At 33.3% G+C, this 24,661-nt stretch overlaps 3 long non-coding RNA genes across 3 annotated transcripts; 1 reads left to right on the top strand and 2 right to left on the bottom strand.

Moving 5' to 3' along the window:
• On the bottom strand, nucleotides 1,891-4,992 carry LOC107639109. The gene is made up of 2 exons (XR_001619963.2): nucleotides 2,978-4,992; nucleotides 1,891-2,211 (listed from the first exon to the last, which is right to left on the bottom strand). It is a non-coding gene; the product is annotated as an uncharacterized LOC107639109 (long non-coding RNA).
• Nucleotides 5,964-7,441, top strand: LOC110270566. Its single transcript, XR_002360205.1, has 3 exons — nucleotides 5,964-6,280; nucleotides 6,556-6,812; nucleotides 6,922-7,441. It is a non-coding gene; the product is annotated as an uncharacterized LOC110270566 (long non-coding RNA).
• Nucleotides 10,268-12,659, bottom strand: LOC107639108. Its single transcript, XR_001619961.2, has 3 exons — nucleotides 12,321-12,659; nucleotides 11,709-11,811; nucleotides 10,268-10,950 (listed from the first exon to the last, which is right to left on the bottom strand). It is a non-coding gene; the product is annotated as an uncharacterized LOC107639108 (long non-coding RNA).

Genomic DNA, 24,661 nt, shown 5'->3' with positions numbered 1-24,661 from the left:
CGTGCATATAACCAGCCAAAATATCAAAGCACCAAAGCTTACAACTTAGAAGCGAGAAGATGAAATATACCCAAAAAAATAGAGCTGCTGTCGAAGCCAATTTCTCCCTCTGTAGACCTCCAATTAAAATCTCCACCGTTCAGAATGAAGAATAAGATGTGAAAAATCTATAGTCCAAATTTCACGTCGATCCAACGGTGAAAGAATAAGAAACTGCCGCTCTAAGATTGCTGCTCTGTGTAAAAACGAGAAACCTAATTTCTCTCTTGCAAAGCCAATTTCTCTCATTGCAAATCTCCAATCAACATCTTCACCGACCAGAATGAAGAACAAGATGATAGAAACACGCAGTTTAAATTTTAAGCCGATCCAACGGTGAACAGGTGAGAAACTGCCAATTGAAATTTACTGCTTTGGGCGAAAACGGAAATTCTGTTTTTCCCCTTCTCTTTCTCTTTTTGGTGGCTACTCTCTTTCTCTCAAATGACCTCCAAAATCTGAATTAGGGTTGTGACACTAGGGTGCAAGAATATACCCCCAAAATGTTGGGCTTGAGTCTCACAAAGGAGAGAAAAACCCAACAGCACCAGCCCTGCCAACTTTGGACAAAAGATCAGTCACATATTTTGTTTGTGACAAGTAAAGATTTCCTGTTTTTGTTTTGTGACGCCCAACAAATAATTAAGTTCTCCAAGATCTTAAAAAAAATATCTTATTTAAGCTTTGTATCATTACTTGTATGGCTGTAGCATCACTACCTGTTATGATTATGTCATCCACATAACACAATATATATGTTACAAAATGTAGGGATGAACATGAATCGGATCGGATATGGCCAAAATTTCGATCCGATCCGCACTAAAATCATCGGATCGGATCGGATCTAATATCCGCAGTTTTTAAGATTGGATCCGATCCGATCTGCATATTTGCGAATCGAATCGGATCAGATATCGGATATATCCGCAAAACACAAAAATATTTTTAAAAGCTCATTTTTATTAAAAAATATTAATAAAATTCATTTTTTCTAATCTTTTAAATATGTTTACTGTTAAGATAATATTAAACATATTTTTCTTAAATAGTAAATTAAAGTAATACAACATATATGATAATTATTAGTTGAAATAAAACATAAAAAGAATATTTACTTGTTTTTCTTTATTTTTGCAGATACGCGGATATGCGGATCGGATATGCAAATACCTATACAAAATTCGCAATCTGATCCTATTAGTGTGTAGATCAGATCCGATCCGATCCGATAGCCTTGTGGATCGGATCCATATCCGTAATTTTCGGATCGGATTTGGATAAATATCGCGGATATACGGATCGAATCCGATCCATAAACACCCCAGAATGGAAATTTTTTTTCACAAACAAAAAAAGTGTACGTATCTGATAAAGTGTTTTTAAACCCAAATGAATATAGTGTTATGCTAAGTTTGATAAACTCTCTAGGTGCCTGTTTTAGGCCATATAAAGCTTTATTAAGCTTGCACACATGATCAGCAAAACCTTGTTCAAACCCATACGATTGTGTCATGTAAATGATTTGATGCAATTTTCCATTGAGGAATGCATTGTTAAAGTTAAACTGTTTAAGTGTCCAATTCCTAGATAATACAACACTTAAGACCAATCTGATTGTAGTTGTCCTAATCACAGGGTTAAAGACTTGTTCAAAGTCAAAACCCTCTTGTTGATGAAAACCTTGGGCCACTAACCTGGATTTATACTTCTAGACAATGCCATCAGGGTGCCTTTCTTTTAACTACATATATCCATTTACACCCAATAACCTTGGCATTTTGCGGTTTAGGAACAATACACCATGTATTGGTTCGAATGAGGACTTGATATTCTTCTTGCATTGCTGTGTACCAATGAGGTATGCTAAGGGCTACTTTAGGTATTTTTGGTAGCTATTCCTTATCGTCTAAGTCAGTGACAGTGGAAGTCAAGACTTTTGATTTTGCAGAATTAATTTTGGACCTAGTTATCATTGGGTGTAGATTTTCTGATTTTGAGAATTGATTGGTGTTAGTGAGAAAGATTGGTCAATAGAGGGTAAATGAGTGTTTGTGTCAGTAGTGGATTGAGTGTGTGTTAGAGGAAGAGAATGAGAAATATCTGGTATAGTGGCTCTAAGAGTATGCTGATTATTTTTAGTTCCTTGCACAGCATTAGGCACATGAGTCCCTGTAGCAGAAGTAACAAAAGAATTACTAGAATGAATAGTATGGTTATGTAAACTATGATGATCAAACAAAGGTGCATAATCATGTATCACAGTATCAGACACGGTACATGTAGGAATCTATTTTGATGCAAATATGGTTTGATAAGAAAACTTATTTTCATCAAATTGTACATGTCTTGAAATATAGATCTTACCAGTAGGTGATAGGCATTTATATCCTTTAAAATCTGAAGAGTACCAATAAAAATACATTTATGAGACCTGACTTCTAGTTTATTTTTATTGTAAGGTCTAATCCAAGAATAGCATGCATAACCAAAGACTCTTAGCATATGATAATCTGGTTTATTTGAAAAAAGTTCATAAAGGGATTTATTTGACTGATTCAATGATGGAAGTCTATTAACGAGGAAGGGTAGCAGAGATCACAACTTCATCCCAATATGTAAGAGGTATGGAAACTGTAGAAAGCATAGCTAAGCTTGTTTCTATTATATGTCTATGTTTTCTCTCAGCCAAGCCACTTTGCTCAGGAGTATATGGGCATGAGAATCTGTGATGTATATCTTCTTGACGCAAAAATTCTATGAAACATTTTGAGGTATATTCATTCCCATCATCTGTTTGAAATTCTTTAATTTTACAGTTTGTTAGATATTTAATATAGGTTTTATACTGAATAAAAGCATGAAACACCTGGGATTTATTCACTAACAAGAATGTACAGATGTACTTACTATAAGCATCTATAAATGTAACACATACCTGTAGCCCAAGTGTGAAATTAGTGGTGCAGGACCCCACACATCAAAGAAAATGAGTTGTAAATGGTAAGTAAACTCAGTAATTGAACCAACAAATGGTAGTTTATGCATCTTTGCTTTTGCACAGTTTTCACAAACTTGAGCTGTAAAGTCCACATCTGTTTTATTAATATCAGTAAAGCAAATATTACATTGTTTTAGTACTAATTGTACAGTTTTAAAGGCTAAGTGCCCTAGTCGCTTATGCCACAAATCTAATAAAGAACAATGCAATGAATACACAGAAGGAGACGTTTGATTAGATGATGGTTGAGGAACACAGATATTCACAAATTTGTATAGTCCTCCATTTCTAAATCCTTGTAATAAAATTTTGTGAGTAAATTCACATTTTACAACACAATAAGTGGCATGAAATTGAAAATAGACCGTATTATCTTCTGCAAATTTGCTAACACTAATTAAATTCTTTGTTATTTCAGGTGTGTGTATTAGTTTTTGTAGTAAAAACCATCTTTTAGAGTCAATAGAGTATAGAACAGAATTACCAATATGTGTAATAGGGATACCTGTTCCATTTCCAATTTGGACCTAATCAGAACCCGTGTATTCCGATCCTGAGAGCAAATTTGAAGGATTAGGTATTATGTGATGTGAGGCACCTGAATCTGGATATCATGAGGGGTCTGTAATAGAAGAAGGTACATCTACATATGCAGATGGATTGTGGAAGGAAGATGTTGGCAGTGGTGGAATGGTTGATGTAGGAGTACCTTGTGAACCTAAAGCAGATGATGAATTTGTACCAAAGGTATCAAATCTTGATTGGTGAGGCTGTGGAGATGGGGGTATTTCTTGGTTGAATATGTAAAAACAGCGTCAAGCAATGTGACAAAATTTTCAACACACTTGGCATTGTGGTCTTGGAGATTGGTAGAAAGATCTTCCACTTCTTTGAAATCTATCACCATTTTTTCCTTTTCTACGCCCTCCATTGCCTCTATTAAAAATTGGAATTGTTGGATATGAAGACTAAGCAAGATTTTCCTGAACCATTGCAGGTTCTGTTTTTCTGAACTTCTCCAGCAGATCCTCATGAGTTAACAGAAGAGTTTCAACCTCACATAGTGTGAATGAATCTGGTTTCGAGTTAATTATTAGCAGAAGCATTTGATAGTCTTCATAAGTCTTTTTAAGATGGCTTGTATCTGTTTTTCCATTTTGAGAGGTTTCCCCCAAGGACTGTTAGTGAGTCTGCAATGGTCTTGATCTTGGAAATATAATCTGCTGTTGAAAGACCTTGTTTCTTGATTCCTTTAACCTGAGTCTTCAATTGTTTAATTCTGAATTTGGTTGATTCTTGCAAATAAATTTGTATCTTTTTCCAGATTTGATAGCTATAGATGCATCCCACCATTTTTTGCTTAAAGACAAAATCCATCGATGCTAGCAACCATGATATGAGATTCTGATCATCCTGAATCCATTGTGTGTATTGATCAGATTCAATACATGCTCTTTGGTTTTTCTTGATTTTCGAACTGTTGTGGAATCTTCTCTTTTTGCAGATGATCTTGTAAGCATTGACCTCTAATGGCTGCAAGAGCTTATTGCTCCCATGTTTTATGATTGTTCTCTCCGAGTTTGTCTTGAATCGGATTGAATGGTCTATGAGAAAGAAATTGTGTTGTTGTCAAATTGTTGATGCTGCTGTTATTCGAATTTGGTACCATGTTTGCTGAGGATGGAGACTCATTGATTGAAGATGCCATCAATCATGAACCTAGGGATCTTGATACCATAAAAGAAAATGGAAATACTGATGAATTGAAGAATAAGAAGATAACTTTTTTGAAAACAGAAAATGTAAACTGAAAACTGAATTGATGCAGTAATTAAACAAGATTGTGTTTCTCTTTGAAGCTTATTTAAACTGAAAGTAAAACCCTAAAGAGCGAGTGCTTCTACCAACTAGTGGAGCTCTTTTTGTATACCCAACGATGTAACTGGACCTGTTTTGACCTCTTCAACCTTTTCATGACTCACTTGTGCCTTAATCTATCTATCTATTATCTATCTATCTATTTTATTATTAATATTAATAATATGAGTAAAGTGTCGTTTTTGTCCCCAACGTTTTGGGTAAATCCTATTTGTGTCCCTAACGTTTAAATCGTCCTATTTGTATCTCTAACGTTTGTAAAAGTGATTCAATGTTATCCTGCTGTCAATTACACATCATGAGCACTTTAGTTTGAGTTTTAAAAATCTCTTCTTGAGGTTAGAATACAAATGTCTGGGATTGAATCGATGTTCTACTCCGAAAAATAGCTCATCAAATATTGAAACTAATTCCTACAACATTTACATAATTCACTTTTCTAGGGACATAATTGAATCTAAACACAAATAGTGGGTATGATATTAAAATTGAACACATCCAAGTGAGACCTAATTGAGAATGAATACATCAAAGTGAGAATAATTGAAAAATATAATCTGATTTGTTAGTATAATTGATAGTAGGATAACATTGAATCACTTTTATAAACGTTAAGGATACAAATAAGACGATTTAAACGTTAGGGACACAAATAGGACTTACCCCAAACATTGGGGACAAAAACGATACTTTACTCTAATAATATTAATATTTAATATTTAATATAATATATAATAGGAGAGTAGTAGAGTGGTCTGTGAGCAACAAGTAGAGATAGTTATAGCATTTTGTTTAGGATGCCATCTAATTAATATGTTTTCTTTTTTGGTGAGCATTATCTATTAATATCTCATAGGAGAGTGGTAGAGTGGTCTATGAGCGACAAGTGGAGCATTTTATTGCCGACACATGGAGCTGTGTGTGATTGACAAGTACTTGCTCTCAAAGTTGGACACCTGGCAGTTCTCAAATAAAAAAGTAATTGGACGGGATTTTGATTCAAATTCAAATTGAAAATGGTTTTGTTGCAGCTGCATTTTTATTATTAACAAGAAGAGAAGATGAGAGAGAGTGCACTGCAAGTTTTGAAAGGGGGAGTAGCTGGCACCAGCAAGGGAAAGACTTCATCTTTCGATGTCGCAGAGAAGAGAAGAAGAAAACAACAGTGAAGAAACAAAGAACGACGGAAGAAGGAGAAGAGGGTGGCGTCGACAGTGACGGTCACAGAAAAGGATGCTAGATCCACAGAGAAAAGAAGAGAAATGAGGCGACCGCGGTGATGGATGCCACCGCCGCTGTTGGATCCGTAAAACTGTGTCCATTTACCTATCAAGCAGCATTCTACAGAGTGATCCATTTGAGGTTAGTTGTGTAACGTTTAAATGCATATTTTAAAAATTAGATCATTACTTGATTTCTTTTATCTTTCTTTTTTTCTCTCTCTCCCTGTGATTGAGGCAGATGTGGAGTATAAACAAATCAATTTGTGGTTCAAAATACTTAGACATATCACCAGTGAAAAAGTAGGAATAATTCACTGGTGATGGAAGCAGTAACTGACAAAGAAGATAGAGAATGTGTAATTTGGACCTGCAGAAAGTCCTACCCCTAACCTTGCACAGTTTGCGCTTCTTCAGAGATGGTGTCAAGCTTTGGATAGAATAAATTGAAAAAGCTAAATCAGCTCTGTCTAAGGATGAGGCTGAGCTTTCAAAATTGAAAAAAATAAGAAATCACACTTAAAGATATTGTGTAACAGCTACGCAGTATCCTTTTTCTTTCATGCTGCTCATGACTGACTCTGAACTTGAATGTAATGAAAAATGACTGCCAGATGCACCAGACAGGACACTGGCTGCCAATATTGAAGGTGGCTGAAGCATTGCATTTTTAGGTACTTTTTTCTTTGTTATTTATTGTTCTTTCTACTTTTAAATGATCTCACTATATATTAAACTTCTCAATAACTAAGCAGAATATTATTTTGATGGGCACCAACACAGGCACTGTCTAAGTCTCTAAGACATTACCTGTAGACGAACTGCTTTATTTAAAAGAGCAGTTTACACTTTTGGAGCCAAACAAAAACGGAACCATTAGCCTAGAAAACATCAAAGCGGTTAGTTTTGTTTCAAATTCTTTTTATATACTTGGTTAAGATGATGGTATTTGCTATCTCACAAATTTGACATGGTCAGGCCTCGATGAAAAAGGCAACAAATGCTATGGAATCACGCATTCTTGACTTTTCTGGATCAGTAAGTTCTATGATTTAACTGTACCAATGCTTCCATACATTATATAAATAGCATTTGCACCAATAGTGCTCGCTGATTAAAATGAATTTAGGTTGCAGCTTAATGCATGGCAATATAGAAGGATGGATTTTGATGAGTTTTGTGCAGCTACACTCAGTGTTCATCAACTTAAAGCACTTGATAGGTTGGAGCAACATGCACGGTGTTCTTATGAACATTTTGAAAAGGACGGAAACAGCTCTATAATCATCGAGGAACTAGCTTTTGTATACTTAATTTGACTACGGTCATAGTTTATGCATACATAACTTTATACAAATAATTTGAACATGCTGATGATTTTACAAGTCTATTTACTGTATCCAAAATATTTTATGGGGCAGTGATTTTGTATTTTAAATCTACTTTGTAAGTTCATACATGTTATGAATTGTGATCCATGCAGATATAAAATGATAGATTTTTTAATCAGTGGGCTTCGTAATGGACATGTATATAGTGAGAAAGTATAAAGTAAGGAATTGAAATTAATTTTTGTTAATGTTTCTGTTTAGTCTATTTGATGTATTTCATGAACATGAATTGGTGAATTAATTTGAATTCTGGATTTTGTAGGAGTATGCATAAAGTATAATAGATCAAGTAGCTAAATCAATAATGTAGTAGTCAAATAAACTTTTTAACTAGCACACTATCATAATCAATTCTTTCCTAGATTCTCTCTATCTCTCTTCCTCTTCTTTCTTTCTCGCGCTCTCTTTCTTACTGATTGTTTGTATGAACAAATGGATTGTCATTTAGTTAACTGCTTTGGTATGAACAATGCCTCGAGATGAAGACTAATTACTTTGTGTTTTAATGTGTTTGAATTAAGAAACAACAGGTTGAAAGCAATATTTTCTGATTGAAATTGTCCATGATTCCTTTAAAAGAAGAGGTTAGTTTAGTAATTTTATCTCTTTGGTGGGTTCCAAGCTTGGTAGTTTTGATGGAATTATTGATGTTCTTAATGCTTTTTTGCAAAGGTTTAGGATTTAGAATTTTCTGAATAGAAATGTAATTTAGAATTGCATATCAATCCTTATATCAATTCTGTATAATTTATCAGACGAGACTGTTCTTTTATTTGTATTTACTTGATAGAGAAATACAAATCTTTGTTAAAAAAGTTTCAGTATATATGTTACTCTATCATAGTGGTACCAATAAGATGTGGATTGGAAGGATGATTTTCTTTTCTTTTATCTGAAATAGTATGTTGAGCTTTTTCATTATGATCCTTTGTTTCTTGGATTGCGGCATTAGCTTGCTCTTTTTTCTTCTTCTTTTTAGATGCTCAGTTAGGGATTCTGTATATTAATATTTTGTTTACTAAAGTTGGTATGTGATAAAGCCATGTTTACTAAAGGCAAAACTGGTTCTTATTGTTTATGTTTTTAGATAAGGTATCGGTTCAGAGCCACTTTGATGTCTCTAAAATACATGTTAATACATGTTAATCTTGACATGAATGAAGTACATGATTTTCGGAAAAGGTTTGTCTAACAGTCAATGAGAAGCACTTTTTCTCTGTTGTGTTTCCATTAACGACGTTGTTTAATGGAATGAATGTGTAGCTTGCTTGGCAGTGTAAGGTCTAATTCGGTCAGGATTAGTCATGTCTCTGGTCATGGTGTGCAATCTGGTGCTGCAGAACTGAAATGAGGAGGTGTCGTAGTGAAATCAATAGAGGACGCACTCGATTCAATAGAGGTCCAATTAGCTAACACTTTTACTAATAACTAAGTGTATTAGGCATTCACTAAACTCAACAATGATGGTTTGATACTTACACCTGGGCTTGGTGCAGGAAGGTCCTATATGGATTGGCAGAACTATTGTCTCTATCAATGCTGGCAACAACGATTGGTTTTACAAATCATGTAGGAAGTGTCCAAAGAAAGTAGAAACCCGATTGAAAATCGATATGAATGTTCCAAGTGTGGTCACACACATGGCAGTGCATCCCTTAGGTGTGAGACAAGACTTAATTTGGATGCCTTTAATAGATTTCAAAGAATAATGTTTTCAAGTGACATTTTAGATGCAGTTTAATTAACATTAACTTACTTGCATGAATTGTAAAGAATTGATCCTATTTTATTGGTCTATTGAACTATTTGGCAGGGGAATTTATTAAGAGGAAATCCTTTTTGACAATTGGTATTGCATATTTTATAATAGGTACAAGGTTGAAGTTATGGCCTATGATGGAACAGAAAGTATAACTATGCTAATGTGGGATAGGGAAACAACACAGCTTATAGGGAGGCAAGCTGAACAAATCAAGGATGAAGATGTTTGTTCAGCATATATCCCTTTCAGATATCAAATTTTTGGATTTTTTGTGCGTATACACTAATTGTGATTTGTTCATTCTTTAAAATTGAATTTTCAGTGTTTGAAAGGGGAAGGTTACCCCCCAACCCTTGATAATATGATGGACAAGAAGTTACTCTTTAAAATTAATGTCAAAATAGCCAACATCAACAAGCATGACTAGGTTTACACTATCATGAAGATATATCATGAAGATATGTGACGATGAAGACATTGTAGAAAAAAATTGCCCTATGAAATTCATTAGCAATCCTTCTGACGTCTTAACTGTATGTATCTTCTATATCTATTGCTGTATAAACTAATAATCATTCAACTCAGAAACTGCCTACAATATCTAAGAAGGATTATTGTGTGCCTTTGTATAGGAGAATAGGATTAGCAATTCAATGGATGTTTCAGCTGTTGTGACTAATCTCAAGTCTGATAATAAAGAGGAGAGCATAAATATATTTTAGTGTTAAATCCAATTAATCAAAACCCAACTGATCAATTAAGAATTGCTAACAATGTGATGATGGGTGCATATTCAAAACACAAATATATTTTAGTGTTGGATCCAATTAGTCAAATAAAATGATATAACATTCAAATATTTTTATCCTTTCTTCTCTACATGTCATATTATTTTAAAAAATATCATTTCAAAACTCAAATCAAATTGTTTATTAATTTTATATGGTAGTTAATAAATACATATATAATTTCTCAAATCTCTATTGAAAATAAAAAAAATTGGTACCTAAAAACTCACAAAATTGCCACTAAAAATAACAGCTTGACAAAAGATAATCCTACCGATATGTTTGCTACCCGACTCCAACAAAGTTTTGGTAGTATGAGCATCCCAAATGTTTCGCATTAATATAGAGATCACCAAGTGTTGTCCATCTCACATCAACAGAATCATAACAGATAACAGTCTCCCATGAATACACCAACAATATATCATTTTGACACTTTTAAATGACTCTTTTTATCCTTATTCAAGTGCTACATTATATTATCTTTCACAATCCTTTACCTTTAAGGCATCTTCATGTCCAATTCTTCCATCCGGATGAAATGTTATTGAGCGCATCCCTGCTGATGAGAGAACCTTTATGGAAACATTGTTACAACAAAGGAAACAAATGTTTAGAACCAAGAACATACATAGAGAAAAAGATCATTAGCCTATGAAAAATGAAGTCATTCCAATTTCATTATACATGCATATCAAGGAGAAGCTATGATCGGTGCCTCTTCCATGGTAGTGCCAATATCAAGTCTGTGCAATTCATTCAGTGAATACTATGCAGTGAACCTTTGATACTAGAATAATTTACTAAGAACAATTTCAGCAGCTTCATCAGCAGCCTTTGAACTTTCAATAGCCACACTGCCTTCAGTATTCTAACATCAACAAAAACTCTTTTAAATTCATATTATAGAGTGTTCATTTTGGAATCTTGAGATAGAGATGCTTACATATTGGGAGCATGCATAGATTAATGCACGCAAAAATATTCAGGAATTTGGCAAGCATAGGCTAAAACAACTCCTTTAATAATGATAATACAAAATCACAAGATGATACAATTACAAATAGTGATACACAAAAAAAAATAAGCGATCAAATTCCCAAACAGTTGTAAGATTACAATTTACAGATTATTCCAATCATCCATTTGCAAACTTCACTCATAAATCCTAAAAGAATATCTTCGTCGCAAAAATAGAGTTGATGCAGACAGAAAACACAAAACAAAGAAAAAAGAGAGCATCTTTTTTCCCACAGTAAGATGTTCAAAATATATATATCGCTCATAATCAACGCTATGAACTTCAAAAGTAAATCTAAAGAAAACGGAAACCTGCAATTTCAAAAATATACGACACAAAAGCCACAATTGGCCATCCACACCAACTGTTTCTCCCCAAACAACATCCATATTCTTAGCTTAAAATTCAAAGAAAAAATAAGTCTCAATAATTGTATATGTATATTTGTATTTTTACAACATACCTTGAGGTACATCAGTTATTCCGCCAAAAAACTAATGTTTCAAGTCATTAAGAACTTTCATTAAGAGACTCTTATCTTAGAACTTTAGCCGCATCAAAGTTTCCATTCAGATCAAGTAATAAATATTAAAAGTAAAGTAATGAACCTCATTATGGAGATGAAATATAATTGCAGTTTTCTTTCTTCGAAAAGGTTTCTATTTTTCTGCAACTTCATATAACTTCAAAGAAAGCTGCAACTTCACAAACCTGCTAAATCCAAACCATTAATTAGTCATTTATTAGCAGAACCAGAATAAGATTAATCAACTTGGTATAGAAATCACTAATTATATTAACTATATTTACTTTCTACGGTAATTTAATATTACTTTTAAAAGATTCCTGAAGTTATTCATACTATCTAAATATTCACGTTATCCATGTACAATCTATTTATACTCACAATTTAATGTTGAGCATCATACTATCATAAAGATAAATTGTTTCTTCCTCTATAAATATTTAAAGGGAATCCGTTTTATAGTTGCATGCATAGATCAAATAATGGTATTCGTTTCAAATTAAATTTACCATAAATTAAACCAAAATACAAAATTATCATCAGTTCTCAAAAAATAGATATATATAACAAATACAAAGTACAATCAACAGATAATCAGCTAAAATAGAAAATAAAAATTAAGCACAAATTAAATAAAATTATAAATTAATAACAACAAAATAATACAAGCCTGAGCTACTTCTGAAAAACTAACCCATATTAAAATAGAAGCTCCGATGCATCTACTTCTTCAGGAAATTAAAAGAAAGGGGATTAATGCTTTGAATAAACTATACAAATGCCTAGAGGATAGTAATATTGTCTTTACGCAAAACATTATTTACACAACTTCATTAGTTTATCTCTTTCGATGCCCAAATTCGAACTCTTTGAACATCTTTTGAGCCAACAGCATTTTACTCGAAAGAAATAGTTAGTAGTTGGATAAACCAAACAGGCGGAGGCTTAATTTGAAGGAATATTTTATATTCATCTTTCTATACTTTTTTTTTCTCTGGATGGATGTAGTAGGTAGGATAATTAATTATGAAGGAATGCTTCTTATAAAGAGTTTGTGGATTTTAATAAAAAGGTGGGTGGATCTTCTTCAACTAACACCTGTAAATATTTAAGACACATCATAAAGACAAGTGTTTGCTTCAAATAAATACAAAATTATTTAATTGTAACTTTACCCCCTTTTTTGTGCTTTTGATTATAAATTTTTTTATTTCTAATAAAAAAGTGATTAATCAAAATTCAATTAATCATAGCAGAAACTTTTACTTAACTAATATTATTAAATCTACCAAATTCGTAATTATAGTTTATATATTACAATTTTCCTTAGTCATTGATGTGTATTGATGACTTTTGGAATGAAATTTGTTGTTATTTTTGTTCAATTCAGTGGATAGTGTAACTAGGGCTTTAAGATATACGTGCTTGTTCTTATTGGTATGGATAGTTTAACTAGAGCTTTGTTACTATCTTCAGTATTTCTTTTCCATGGAAGAATACTATTCTTGTTGATTAAAAGTTGATCATCATTTATTAACCACATGAACATTTTTCGGTTCGGTGGCCTTTATGATTTTGGTTCTGTGCATGAACGATTTTCAGTTCAGTGGGTTGTGGCATTTTAATTAACTTGATTAAGATATACATGCTTGTACTTTTTGATGTATTGAATGAGTTTTGTTTAGGACAATCGACATTAGAGACAACTCTTTCACTTTGATAAGCCATACTATTGTAAAATTGTCTCATTATATTGGATAGATTTCAGCACGAATGGTAGTTGACCTTGATACTTAAAGAAAGATATCAAGTTTCAGTAAGAGTTTTTAAAGAAGCAAATTTGCAAATGTCATTTTGAAAGAACACTTAATTCATGAAATTTGAAAAACTTTTTTTTTGGAAGATGTTGATTTGATTAAGATATATGTGCTTGTTCTTATTTGTATGGATAGTTTAACTAGAGCTTTGAAAATGATTGTTACTATCTTTAGTACTTGTTTTGCATGGAGGAATAGTATTCTTGTTGATTGAAAGTTGATAATCATTTATTAAGCACATGAACGTTTTTTGGTTCGGTACCCTTTGTGATTTTGGTTCTGTGCATGAACAAGTTTTGATTCGGTGGGTTGTTGCATTTTAATTGACTTGATTAAGATATACATGCTTGTGCTTGTTGATGTATTCAATGAAGTATTGACCAAAATTTTTCATTACAGCAAAACACAACAAGAAAATGGCAACAATAAAGGAAAAGGCACATTATAATGTAAGCAGATTAAATATATTTATCTGCTTTCATTCGAATAATATCTATTTTGTATTATAAATATATCCTCACATTCTGTTTCAAAACTTACAGAAAACTCACTATTGCGGATGCCAAACAAAGGCAATAGCAACAGTGTACAGGGAAATGAGTCAAGAAAAGAAAGATATTGTGGAAGAAATGGGATTTGGTGCCCTGGCAAATGTCCCAGAAATGAATGTCTCTAATACACTGTTGAAAGAATTGCTTGATCAGTTTGATAAAGAGAAAGGGTGCCTGAAAACTCTCCAGGAAAAAATATACATAACTCCTCGAAAAGTAGCAGCTACCCTCGGCATAACCAACGGAGGTAATACATTTTCCACTTACTAGTTATTTTCAGTTCATTGGTGTCCAGAAAATTAAACTGACCATTTTTACTGATTTTTGCTATTAAAATATTATAGAGAATCATTTTTCTGAAAAGGTTGATCACAACAACCTGAATCTAGCAGACAAGGAATGTGCTGGACATGAGTGTAGAAGGGGAAGAGAACCGAAAAAAATTAGAGAGGACTTTTGTTGTCTTCATACAAAAGTGCTTCTTGCTCTCCACAACGGTAAGTGTGGCCTCCCCAATCCATAAGCCACCGATCTTTCATGTGGACAACATTCGGGAATGGGATTGGGCAAAGCATGTCCTCAACTTCTTGATGAAAGGAGTTGAAAACAAGAGAAAGGGAAAGAAATAGTCTGTTGATGGCTGTGTTTTTATATTAATATTGATATACTTCCACGAAACGAAGTTCCTCCGCCCATTTGCACCTGATGCTCCTCCTGCACCATGGGTGGCCCATTGGACAAGGGAAATGATGATTGAACGGATTTCATCCGAAGCAACAAAACCATTAGTAAATACTCTACTAAAATTCCCTAAAAAATTTGCTTTCAAATGCTTTTAAAATACTCTACTAACTAAATAAACTTCTGTTTTAGGTTATTGTTAATTTATTTGTCCTACTTGCAATTCTTAGTTTGTTGATTTGAATATTTCTGTATTAAGAAATATTTTTCTTGATGATTAAATAGTTGTCATGTACTATTCACCATATGAATGTTTTTCGTTTCGGTGGGATTGCTTCATTTGGTTCACCGGATTATTAATGTGTTTTCTTTATGATTAAATAATTTAGTCCTTGTTTTTGTTGTAAGGACTTCTGTACAAAAAGAAAAAAAAGAAAGAAAAAACAAAAACAAGTAACTTGGACAAGAAAGAAAAAGGAAAGAAAATAAAAAAAATGTCGAGATAGATTCTTCTTCGGAAGAGGAAAGATTCTCTGAATCTGAATCCGAAAGCCAATAAGTTTAATTTTGATATTGATTTCATTTAACTTGTATTTGCTTAAATTTGTTCTTATGCGCCTGTTCATATGTATTGCAGAGAAGAAGAAATAAAAAAAAATTGAAACAAAGAAAAGAAAACAACCACCGAAGGTGGTTAAAAAATAAACCAAAAAAACAAAGCCTGTGCCAATAGATTCAGAGAACACAAGCGAATCTGAAAGCCAGTAAGTATTGCGTAATTTCTGTGAGACGTTTTTTTGATTGCATTTGTATCAATTTTTGTTCAGCAAATGAATTAATTTCGATTCGGTGAGCTTCTAATTTTCGTTTTAGCACTTTAATTTAGTTCAGTTCAGTGGTGTCTATCAATTTGGTTAACTTCATTGTTAGTGTCTTGTCTCCGGTATAAATTCGATGTGTTTATTTGTATTCCAGAGAAATGAAATCGAGAAAACACCCGTAATAAAAAGAAAACAACCGCAAAGGGTGTCAAAAACACAAGCCCAATCTGACAAGGAGTAAGTTTCTCAAATCATATTTTCTTTTATTGATACTTACATTTTAGGTTCCTTGATACTTATTTTATGAACTTTTAGAACTGAACAAGCAAAAGACAATGCTGCCGAAAGAAGAAAACGAGAATTGGAGATGATAAGGGAAAAAAGATCAAAGAAAAGAAATGACGGAGCTCAGTCAACAAACATTGCTCTAGATCACTTTGACTTAGCAGAGGCACAAAATGAATTCTCTCAGATGTAAGATTCAGTTTATTATTCCCGAGTTCTTTTTCTTTCTTTGCTTACTTTTGCTACAACCTTTTCTAATTCCTCTAGATTGAATTACTAATATTTATTTATCTTGCTTAGAGTGCCGACTATAAATCTGCATAGCGAGCAACTGTTACAGACTCAAGGAAGCTCTACACCTTCTGTAAATGCCGCGAGCAATACCAGGTAAATTGATTTGCTGCATATTGTACTTTCGGTTCAGTGGTTGCCCAAAAATGAATTTAATGTGTTTCTAGACCTCTACTTTGAATCTTGGTTTCTAATTTTAATTTGTTATCTTTTTTTTTACGAAAAATACGCCTGAAAGCCTGGTAAAATATTTTAGAAAAAAGAAAATTTTCCCAAGAAAGACTTCTAAAACTCCACCAGTGTAAGTTAAAAGTATTTATGTTACTCTTTTAGATTTAGATAATAAGTCTTGTTTAATTAATCACAAAGAAAATGTGTTTAAATGTCACTAGAGCTACAGCTGATTCTGAGCTACAAATCATTGAGTTCCGACAAGAAACTCATTCTCAACCTTTGGAAGTGTGAGTTTTTCAATGTGCAAATTCCTATTTTTCAAAACAAATTCTAATTATTCAACATTAACTTTATCCTTGTTTACATTCCTTAGACCTCCTCTTGCATTGTCTCTTCCAAGTTCTGTTCAGGAAGAGTTGATCAGAGATGACTTCATCTATGTCCCTCCACAAAATAAAACACAACAAATTTCTAATAATGAGTAAGTTAATAAATATTTATTCACCACATGAATCTTGTTCAATGTTTACTGCTTATACATGGTTTAATTATGGTTCAGTTGAAACCATAAACAAATTCAATGTGTTCTTGTCTTTGGACTCTCTTTTGTTTATTACAGCTGCCCTCAAGAACCCAAAAAGCAGGGTGTTACAGTGTCTCTTACGAGTTCTGTAATTGAAGACTTAATAAAAGATGACTATGTCTATCAAGTTTCTGATGAAGAGTAAGTTTCACATAAATTTTTTTTATTAATTTTAATGGTATAGGATAATAATTCTGGGTTGTTATTGAACTATTTTCTGCTTAATGCAACAGTCCTGCCAAAAAACAAGAGCAACAATCCAAAGAAACTCCGGTGGCACAGCAATCAGAACAAGAAGCACCTGTTAATGTGTAAGCATAAAATTCTTTAATATCACTTTTGTTAAAATTTTGGTTCACTATAAGTTTGGATTTAGGTTCACTATTAGTTTGAATTTCGGTTCACTATAATGATTAATGTCATTTCTGTTAAATATCATTGTTACATATGATAATAGTTTAGGATAATTATAGAAATGTTTAATGTTTAATGCAGCAGACCTCTGGAACAGCAACAACAGCCTTGTGAAGAACCAACAGCGAGGCAATCCGAACAAGAAGCACTTGTTGATGTGTAATTTTTACTGCTTATATAAATACCGATAATGTTTACTTCTTATACATGGTTTAATTATGGTTCAGTTGAAACCAGAAATGAATTCAATGTTTTGTTGTCTTTGGACTCTCTTCTGTTTCTTATAGTTGCCCTCCAAAACCGAAAAAGCAGGGTGTTACAGTGTCTCTTACAAGTTCTGTTATTGAAGAGTTTTTCAAAGATGGCAATGTCTATGAAGTTTCTGATGAAGAACAATCCCAAGAACCTCCAGTGGCACCAATCAGAACAAGAAACTCTAATCTTGTCATCATTTGATAGGTATGTTGCTTGCTTTTCTTTAATATCATTTTTGTTTAATATTATTTCGGTTCATTGTAAGTTTGGATTTAGGTTCACTATTTGTTTGGATTTCGGTTCACTATAATGATTAATAACATTTTAGTTTAATATCATTGTTAAATATCTATCATCTTGCAGTGCTGCTCAACCTAGGCAAAGGGAAGATGAAAGGCCTTCCTTTAGCCTTGGGATAAGTCCACCAGCATCTCAACCAACTCAGCCCTCTCAAGAGAGTGTTTCACAGCTTGAAATCCTGGCAGAGGCGGTGGTAGATGCTGGAGTGACAGTAGTATTAAAATTTGCTGAAGCAACATCTTCCGAGCCAACCTTACCAGCTGCTGAAGTTTTCAAAACTCCGGAAAAAAAAAAAGATAAAAATCTCGAAGGAGTTGATCGAAAAGTGTTATCATTGGATGACACATGTGAAAAAGACAAATGACAGTAGCAATGAATATGAAGCAATATTTGTCTTGAAATATGAGGCGCTTTATGAGGGGTTAAGAGAATATTTCATGTCTCTAATGCCCAAAGAACAAGTGCATGCCTCGGTAAATTCTTTCCCAATTGCGTTAACAATAATCATTTTTCTAAACACTCTTATACAGTATATCTCATAACTTTTCTTCATGTATGTTGTCAGTATACATAGCATGATTCTCAACTAAATCAAAGTTCGGTGGTATCAAGAACAAATATACATTGTGCCGCTGGATATTGTGGTAAGCTAAATTTCTTATTCAGTGCTGATTCCTGTTCGGTTCAGTCAGAATGTTAATATTAGTTCACCAGATTTTTATGTGTTCTATTGAGTTCTTTTGCGTGAAGAAAACTTTTATGTTGATGATTGAATGTTATGTTTTTCACATTTTATTCAGCATATGAATTGTGTTCGGTTTGGTGAAAATGTGATTTAACTGATGTTCATTTTGCAAAATTTTATGTTGGGAACACATGGCATGGATTACATTGATAAGAGGACAAACAAGGCTTACAGGTTTGATATTGAGCAGTATCCCACCACCGCCAGTTTCTTAACAAAAGGAAACTTGCATCGCATCCATTTGTAAGTCGTAATTTCTGAAAATTCTTTGATAATTCTCTTGTTTGCTATTGTGTCGACTGAAATATTCTATAATTTTCCGAAACTTCAGCTATTTGTCCTAATTTACAATGGAGGGCATTGGTGGTTATGGATTGCTGATGTCAACAAAAAGAAATTCTATGTCATTGACCTTATCAATAAGCTGCCAGAACATATACCTAATTCGAGGAAGAAACTGAACAAATTTGTTGTAAGTTATTTTATTGTAAATTATTCAAATTATTCTGTACATGAGAGGAGTTTGGTTCACTGTTGTTGGTTCTCTTTATTTACTTTTTTTTGTCTTTCAGGATTTAATAATTTTCCAGATGAGGGTGTACGCTGGGGCGGAACCCTTAATGGAGGATGGACTGGGAGAGGAAGCAGAGTGTATCCAATTGAATGGTCAACGTACAAAGTAAGAATCTTTCTCTTCTATAGTGCTATTTTTAATGTGTTTTATTTTGTATACTATTGATCGTATTATACTCAATTCTTGCTTAGTTATGATTGTGGAATATACTCGGTGAAATGGCTCGAAACAATAGATCCACGAAAAATCAAAAGCGGGAAGACATATAAATATAAAGCTTGGACACAAGTAAGTACTTTCTAAATTAATAAATTTCTTTCTTTTCATATTTCATTCAGTTCAGTTGATAGTGTAACTAGGGCTTTGAAGTTAGTTGTTACTCTGTTCAATAGTTCTTTTCCGTGTAGAAATACTATTCTTATTGATTGAAATTTGATCACCATTTATTCACCACATAAACAATTTTTGGTTCGGTGGCTCTTATAATTTTGATTCACCAAGTGAATGTTTTTCGGTTCAGTGGCCTCCTTTTAATTTGTTCAGGGTTTAGAGTTACTGTGATTGCATTTTTACAGAATAACTAGGGCTTTGAATGAAATTTGTTGTTATTTAATGTGATTTTGATTTACTTGATATTTAATGTGTTCAGGGTTTAGGGTTATTGTGATTACATTTTTACAGTATGATTAGGGATTTGAATGATATTGTTCTTATTTCATTTGGGTTCATTTCTTATGTAACTAATTCATTTCAATTGAAACGTAGAAAGAGATTGATGACTTCAGATACCAATATGGTCCAAATCTTCTGTTGCATGAAATGAACAAAATCAGAGACCAAGTGATTTGGGAATCTGAAGCAATAAGACTCTCCAAGCCACCTGCTGTCCTCTCCAGCCCTTATTGTAAATTCACATATGGGGATTTAGATAGCAAATAGCATATACTAGTTGTAATTAACAATATTTTGTTTAACTTGTTTAAAAAGCAAAAAATGCTTACTTCAAATGTATATTTGTCAATGTATGTATCAAACAATGCATATACTAGTTGTATATATTTTGTTTAACTTGTTAAAAAAGCAAACAATGCTTCTTTCAAATGTATATATGTCAATGTTAATGTATATATCTATTCTTAATATCAATGTATGTATCAAATGTTAATATTTATATTTGATTCAAGATGGAGTACTCATCTGAGATGTTAATTTATATATCCGTTGGAACTGTCTGGCTGCTATTTTATTTCAGGTTCTCAGTGATTGCAATTACTGTATTTACCAATACATTACGAACTCCAAAAGAACACAGTGAACCGAAATTAATACACTGGGAGAACCAAAAGTTGGAAACACACTGAACCCCTAAACTCTGAACCCTAAACCCTGAATCCTGAACCCTAAACCCTAAACCCTAGACTCCTAAAACCCTAAAACCTGAACCCTAAATCCTAAACCCTAAACCCCTAACCTTAAACCCTCAACCCTGAACACAGTGAACCGAAATTAATACACTGGGCGAACCAAAAGTTTGAAACACACTGAACCCTGAACCCATAAACACTAAATCCCTAAAACTATAAAACCATAACCCTAAACCCTAAACCCTAAATCCTAAACCCTAAACCCCTAAACTCTATACCCTAAACCCTAAACCCTAAATCCTAAACCCTAAACCCTGAACTCTGAACTCTGAATCCTAAACCAAAAAACAAATTCTAATTATTCAACTTAGAAATTAATACACTAGACGAATAAAAAAACTGCATATATCAATATAGAATTTCACAAAAAAGTGACTATTCATTAAAGACTATCAACATTCAGAAATTAAACCTGCTATAACTATGGTGAACCGAAATTTGCTCATGGGTGAACAAAAATTTGCATTAATAAAAACTAAAACTTGTACAATCCTCTCTTGGATAATTCATATCTGGTGCATTGTAAAGAGTGGAGCTTGACTGAATCGATGATCTGGAGTCTAAAAGGTTCAACTACAAAAGACATAATTGTATATTAGCAAAATGACAATTGAATTTTTAACTAATCAAAAGCAAGTCAATTTTATCTCGCTTGAAGCTGTCTTTTTCTTTTTCTTCATGGCATTTGAGATCTTTTTTTCCAGGTTTGATCTAAGTCTGTTCTTGGACTGACCTCTTGTTTTGACATGTGGTGGGCTTTGAAGGTCATTCACATTACTTAATGTTGCTTCTTCGTGGGTTAACAAACTTTTTCCTTTGCTTCTCCCTTAATATTCTTCCATCTCCGCCATGACATTGTCAAATGCTTGGTGCAAAATTTCGGTCAACTCTTCAGACTCGGATGCAAATTCACATATATTGTGTGACCAAAACACCAATTCGTCAAATCTCTTACTTCTTGGCTCTAGTAGAGGTTCATCTTGGCTGCTCTTGATGTGTGTATGCCTCCTCTTTATGTTCTTGCTCCAACGTTCCAATATATATTTCGGTGCCACGTTATCCACTCGCTCAAAACTTAGGACACTTAGGGAATGGCGGCACAATATGCCCCTAGACTCAAACAGCAAGAAATGGCACTTTACATCTCGTGATACTGCGTCGTAGGTGACGACAAACTTATTGAATGTGGAGTTAGAAACCTGCTCTATTACTTTATATGTTGTGAAACCTAGGGTGGAATGTATTGATCTTGTGATACAGTTCACTTTACCTCTGAATTGAGCTTGAACTTCCCTGAACTTCTCATGGGTATATACATGCTGAAACTGTATCTCTATTGCTGATTTTGTTGCACATGGTATCACGGTGTGAAAATCTGCAGCATCGAATTCTCTCTCTGCTTGCTCTCTGTTTGCTAGGCAATTGTCGTATTGCTTCACGAATTGTCTCAAGGAGCTATTCCGTGTGATGAACTTGTTGAAAAATGAATGCATGCTTTCGCTCCTTTGTGTGCTTCTCATCCCGGCCCAAAAGTGGTGATCCAAGTAAACTGGAATCCATATATGGCGATTCTCGTATAGCTCTGCAAACCAAACCAAAGCCATAAGGTCTGGTGAACCGAAAACAGTGCATGCTTTAGGAAAAAAAGATATGAGCATAAAAATAATTCAAATTGAAATCTCAATTACCTGAAAGCCACTTGTTGCCTCCGAGGCTGTACTTTCTAAAGAAATTGATCCATTTTCTGTTAAATGCTTCTTTTGTGTATGAGTTCCAAAAAACATGGCTCATATTTTGTTCAATTTTGTTGTGTCCCTTGTAGCCATTTAATTTGCTTGGAATCTTCTTCATAATGTGCCAGATGCACCAGCGGTAAATTGTTGTTGGCATGCACAACTCAATTGCCCTTTGAATCGATGCGCATTGATCGGTAAGAATACCTTTTGGTGCTTTCCCTCCCATGCAACGTAGCCAATACTCAAATAGCCATTTGAATGATTGGATGTCCTCATTTTTTATCAGCGCGCATCTAAGAATTGTCGACTGGCCGTGGTGATTCACGCCAACAAAAGAACCTAAAATCAAATTGTACCTGCATAAATAACAAGCACAAGGTGGTAAACCGAAATATATACACTCACTGAACATCAAAAATATGTTTGAAAGAACCGAATACCTGTTTGTGTTATAGGTGGTGTCAAATGAAACCACATCTCCAAAATAATCAAATGCAGCCCTGCTTCTTGCATCAGTCCAGAATGCATGTTTAATGCAGTGATCGCCTTCAAGGTTGAGCTTAAAGAAGAAATTTTAGTTCTTCTCTTTCATTCTTACTAGGTACATCCCAAATTCTTTGGCATCGTCTTCTTCGAAAATATTCCGTACTTCCCTTGTGTGTAATTCCTGACGTCTTTTTCTATAAAACCTAGTTCACGGTGGCTGCCAGCTGCTGCCACAAATGATTAGTAAGTTTTGCTTGGTCTGATTTCAGCTTCCTTGTGGGTTTCAAAGATGTGACGCATGAACATGCTAAGTTCCCTGTGTTGTTTGAGCATCTCAGCCTGGTCTGGACAACAAAGATGTGAATGAATCAAAACAACTTTGAAAATTGTCCAAAGACCAACATCCTTCATTACGTGTACATAAATTCTGGCCGACAATTTAACCCAGCTGAAGGGTTTATCTTCAAAGTTGGAGATATCTTTGATTTCCACCTCCCAATCTTTGGAGCATACAATTAGTTGATTCTTAATCTTGTCTCCGTTCCAAGTCGTGTTTCTTATTTTGGTAGAAAAACTGGCAAGTTTGGAATAATGTTTGTAGAACTTTCCAGTTTCTTCTAGTGTCTTGAAAATCATTCCCACCTTTGGGACAAATTTTTCATCCACAACACAGCTGGTTTGCACGGTGAACCGAAAACTTAATTATGGTGAACTGAAATCTTAATTATGGTGAAACAATTATATAGTGCTTGGGGAACAAAACATAATATATTCGTCTAATTTTTTTTAGACTCATTTCTGCATACCGAACCGAACACATGCACATGGTGAATCAACTCTTTAGTACTTACCAAACCGAAAAGTTACTCACAGTTACTCACAGTTAGTCACACTCACAGTTACTCACAGTTACATATTATCAATTCAATTCAATTCAATTCAGATATAGATCACCTCAGTCTATTCAATTCACTTCAAATAAAATTAGCAATTTCATTCCATTGAATTCGATTCAAAATTCAATAATCAAACCTCATCAAATTGATGCATTTTGGAAGAATTATCCAAATCGCACTCATTCAACTGATTTGAGGTTGATTCATTCATTGTTTCAATTCAAAAGTGCAGATCGAAGAAGAAAATGAAGAAGATGATGAATGACGAAGCTAATTGCGTTGAAGTCAATCCAGATCCATAATGCAAAGAAGAAAAATGCGAATAGGGGAGAACAACGAATTTAATTAGAAGGAGAACAGGAAGAAGAACAAGAAGAAGAAGAACGCGAAAAAGGTTTACATTATATGGAAAGGTTTACGTTGAGAAAGGTTGATCATGCAAAATAAGAATTACGTTATGTACGTTATATAAGGCGCGTGTAAAACAAACGAGTGTGTGGGGGCGTGGAGTGAAAGGTACTTGAATATCAACCATGTAATTTTTACATAGATGTAAAACTTTTCCGATAAAATAAACTAAATCTTATAATATTAAATAGATAAAACAACCAACACTAATAATTGTTTATGTTCAACATAACACCCAAAATATTTAATATATGGATTCGTTCCTACGTTAAATTTATTGATTATAATTAAAATCTTGAAAATTTATCATAATTGTAATTTATGATATTAGATAAAATTTTTAAAAATATAATATATTTTGAAATGTAAAAAATAAATTTGATTTAACAGGATAAGATTAGGTAATTTTAAAATTTTAAACTTTGAAAATGAATGATTTTATGTTAAAGATAAAAATTTTAATTCATAGATAAATATTAATCAATCTATTTCTCATATACAATTTTTTGTATATAATGATTTTACATAAATATAAAAAAATAACAATTAATAACTTAATAAAATCTAATAAAAAAATAATATGTAAAATATACG

This window comes from Arachis ipaensis, chromosome B04 (assembly GCF_000816755.2).
Source record: "Arachis ipaensis cultivar K30076 chromosome B04, Araip1.1, whole genome shotgun sequence".
Classification (NCBI taxonomy): Eukaryota; Viridiplantae; Streptophyta; class Magnoliopsida; order Fabales; family Fabaceae; genus Arachis; species Arachis ipaensis.
This window is presented reverse-complemented; position numbering and strand designations above follow the sequence as displayed.